We start from the raw sequence: 4,449 nt of genomic DNA on the forward strand, positions 1-4,449 counted from the left end.
CATAAGAGCTCAATGCTGCATTCGAAAATCATTATATAAGATAGTGCAGCCTCACTAATGTTGCCTGCAGACCTTAGAGCATTAACACAGGCTTGCATGCACTTTGCAAAGATAATCAGAGTACTTATCCCATGAGATGGGAAAAGAATATAAGTTTAAAAATATCCACTTTCTAACTGACTGAGCCATAAGAATGAAGGAAAGGTTACAAAAGAGATAAGACCATTCAGTCTATCTGGCCCATTTGGTAGCAGGTGGCTAATTGATCCAATGATCCAAGATTCTCTTCAGGACCCGGTTTCTGAAGGAAGTCAGGGTATCAGCTTTGACAATATGGCTGGGTAGCTTATTCTATATTCCCTTAACTCTTTGAATAAAGAAGTCCCTCCTATTCTCAGTTTTAAATATATTAGTTTCCACTTACTGTATGCCTGGTTTGTGTTTCACTGTTTTTTTTCACTTTAGAAATTTAGAATTTTGTTCATATAGATAACAGACTATGCTCTAGCATGCTTAGATCATTGACCCTGCTTATTTGATATTAAATTGACCAGTCTTTGCACGTCACTGTACTGAGCGCTTTTGCTGTTTTTAAACTTTTGGAGTGAAGTTTCAGCCAGAACCCAAAGAGTCACAGGTTAGTAATAAGTGAAAAACTGCCTGTCCAAAATGTAAAGCAAGACAGCATGGCCAGAAAATTACAAATCACAAGAAGCAACGCCTAAAGATCTTAACAGCCATCTCGGGAGAAATGTCAACACAGTCTGTTCCAGTTCGCAATTCAACACCAGCTGATCGATCCATTTCAGAGTCCACCACGCCTTGCTAAATGCAGCTAGATCTCTGCAACAGAAAGCCAGAGTTCACTTCCCCTTGAACAGAAAATATAATTAATGTTTTTTTTTCTCATACAGTATTTAGTTACTATGTTTATGAGCTAATTTTTCTCTTTCTTTTCTTAGTACACCCTATGTGTATACATATGCTTAGCATATATATTATTGCAGCTCAACTGTGAAGATGTCTTATTTATACACATTCTCAGAACAGCACTAGATACAGAACAGTATGTATCTTAAAATAAACATATTGGCAAAATTCTCCCAAAACAAATATGGTAGGGGAACAGAAATTCTGATATTTTTAGATTTAGGATACCACCATGACTCCGATGACTGAATTAAAATTCTAAGAAAATGTATTTATTTTTACTGTTAAGCTAGTAATAGAAAAGGAAGTAATTCTAAAAACACAGTCTTAAACTTAATATCAGGTTGAAATATTTATGTTCCTTGGGTTAAGAAGATGCAGTGATGACTACTGTAAGTATCACCCTGACAGATGTACAAAAACATCTATTTAAGTTCTCTATCAATACAATTTAAGGAAATAACCTTTTGCTTGCAAAGGAACTTACAGCACAAAATCTTTTTAAAGAGACGCACAAATATATTATTTAATGGAGGGATTCACTACAGCTACTACTGTAATCTATGAAATAGGGGATTAAAGTATAATTATTCCAATTTAACTTTTGTAAATAGTAACCTCACTCTATTTCTTAAGCACTGGCAAAATAAAAATACATCATAAATAATACATCTCACTGGAATATATTATTGCAACAACATCAAGGTTACAGTAATTTAGCTCTGTAAACAAACGCTTTATAGTATTCGAATAAAATCTTCTCTCACTTATGACTGTATGCAGAGAGGGTTGGGGATCCAGTTTCCCAGATGGAGGATTGTGGGTTAAAACCCCAGACGGGCTAAACAGTCACAGCAAACCCACCTGTTTCTATGGAAAAAAAAACTTTTTTAATTTGCTTTGGACAAAACCACCAACCACATAAGTCAATATAAAGAAGACAGCAAAATTAAACCCATATAAAACACCATAACTCACTTCCTGTCTGCGTAGCCCCAGGTGTCTGTGATCCACCTGGCGTTGGAGGCACAGGCCTGGGCCTCGGTTTTGGAGCCGGCACTCCCACCCGCACTGGTCCCACGTACTCCACGAACGTCCCAGGGAAATCCCCCTTCTCTTTCGTTCTTTCGTTTATCCCATTCAGCCACCCATTGGGGCTTCTCTCATCCCCCTCTTGGTATTCAGGTGTCAACAGGGCCGTTTTGTAAACTGCGAGAATGTCGCCAGGTAGCAGAGAAATATCATCCCCTCGCTCCTTCTTGTACTCGAACAGTGCACGATAATGGAAAACTTCGGACCCCATTGTTCAAGGATCTCCTCAGAGTCCAAAATCCTTGGAAGTTAAAGTCTTCCTTCTGCAGCTGACCAAGCTACTGTATTTACAATGTAAAGTATCCCATAGATGGCCCTACAAAGCTGCCTGCACACAGTTGACAAGTTGAGGCACTGTATGGGAGTCCACAACCATACCATATGCTGCAGTTGATTTTGATATTTTCCTGTTTCGGCCAGGCTGCAGATATTGTTATCTTAAGCTCAGATTTGTGCAGTTTTAGGAGTACATATGTAATCGATTGCTTCCATCGCAAATGACTGAAGCAGGCAAGCATTAACAATAGTTAAGCAAAGGGCTGTATGTTCCACTTCAAAAATAGGAATGTGTTAAAAATGCAATGGAAATCTGACAAAGAGATAAAAGGAGAGTGGTATCACTTCACAGGCAGAGTGACCTACAGTCAGCCATCAAATGTCACTTGATTCTGCAGAGGTGGCAGTGTTCCACAGCTGATAATGAAACATTTCCATAAAGACTCCTCACGGTTTTGTCACAGGTGTTGCCATTTAAAGCACATTACTGGTTACTAACATAAATCCACTTCAAACAATAAAATACTAGTGTTCCACTTTCTTACAGTCCATAAGCTCTTGTCTCTCAACAGTATCCACAATATTGCCACCAGGACACCTGAAAATTGCATCATCATCATCATTATTGTTGTTGGTGTTATTATTAGAATTGATACTGTTGTTCTTAATACAGGAACTAATATTACAGGATTTAGAATGTCATTTAAGTGAGCCGAAATTTATACACATTTATAAATACATTTTTGTGGATTCCTTTAATAATGCAGATATCACACATTTGTTAAATGCAAAGAATAAACTGAAAATCTAGTTAAAGTTTCCTTGCTTATTTATTAATCATCTTTATGGTTAGGGAACAGTCATCAAGCGTACGCCGTTAATACGCAGTAAGTACACTGAATTCAAATCCTTTTGAAAAAAAAATACTTTATACCGTCCGAGTTCTTAATGACACATGGCATAGGAATACACAAATCATTAGGCGTCTGATTGGGCAAATAACACTAGCTAACTTCTGTGGCATGCTGCAACTCCAGGGAGACAAAAAGAAATGATAAACTTACCACTTTCTGAAGCGACAAGCTGCCTCTATCTATAGCCACGTCTGCAATGCATCAGAGCAACCCATGCACGAGACAGCTTGTAACCTGTAATAGATGTTATTGTTAGGTAAGTTGACAGCGTTGAAATGGACGTCTTTAGGGTCTCGCTACTAAGTGCCGCTCAGCTAGACCTGAGAGACCTAACGCCGCTGTACTGTACAGCATTTATACGATGATGTCAGAAACCACACCCCCGACGTTCATATGTTAATCTAGCAGCAGAAACATCATCGTACTGCAGCGGCTGCAAGCGAGACGAGAAGACGGCGTCAGTTAGACACCGTTTGTTTTGCTGTTAAGAATCATAGTAAGCATACTACGCATTTCATTTAACAGTACAGTACTTCTACAGCTTACATTCCTTCCCTCTGGAAAAATGCATGCAGTAAATAATATGATAAAGGTGCACAGCACGAAAACATTTTATATGGTTTCTATACTTCTTCAAACATGTTAAGACATCAAACATCTTATTCTGTAAAGTGGATCACAAGTTAACATTACAGATCAGGTGTGTGCTATGCAGTATGCACAATGTAAATCTGAATAAATGTATTTTCTAAAAGTAAATTGTGGGAATGACGAATGATAACAATAACATACTGTATATATGTTCAAACAAGAGGATGCAAGTTTATCTAATTAATTCGAGGATTTCAGCCATTTCCAGCCATTTTATAAAGTTTTTCAGACTCACCATCAGGGTCTGCAACATTGCTGGGTTGTTGGTTTCAGACGTCTCGCAACACTTTATGCAAATAGATGTGTTCTGTTCTCAGTGTCACATTCACTTTCAGTGCAACAATCCTATTCAGCAATTTAGAAATGAAGTGTTAAAATGTTAATGTTAACTTAAGTTCTAAAGTGAATAGCAACAACCCCCACCCCCAAGAGGAATAATCTCACTGTGTTTGGAGGCGAGAATCAGGCAGAGCTTTCTTTTCAATAATTAAAATAATTTACCATTCTTGTGTGTACAGTTTGTGTCTCAGAGATAGAGAAAACATGTTCTTAAAAAAAAACATGCAATTTTACCTCAAGTGGAATG

At 37.8% G+C, this 4,449-nt stretch overlaps 1 long non-coding RNA gene across 1 annotated transcript; it reads right to left on the reverse strand.

Moving 5' to 3' along the window:
* Positions 1–941: 941 nt before the first annotated feature.
* On the reverse strand, positions 942–2,896 carry LOC148823624 (uncharacterized). Its single transcript, XR_016093735.1, has 2 exons — positions 1,909–2,896; positions 942–1,800 (listed from the first exon to the last, which is right to left on the reverse strand). It is a non-coding gene; the product is annotated as an uncharacterized LOC148823624 (long non-coding RNA).
* Positions 2,897–4,449: the final 1,553 nt, after the last annotated feature.

The sequence above is a fragment of the Atractosteus spatula genome, chromosome 11 (assembly GCF_055471065.1).
Source record: "Atractosteus spatula isolate fAtrSpa1 chromosome 11, fAtrSpa1.hap1, whole genome shotgun sequence".
Taxonomy (NCBI): Eukaryota; Metazoa; Chordata; class Actinopteri; order Semionotiformes; family Lepisosteidae; genus Atractosteus; species Atractosteus spatula.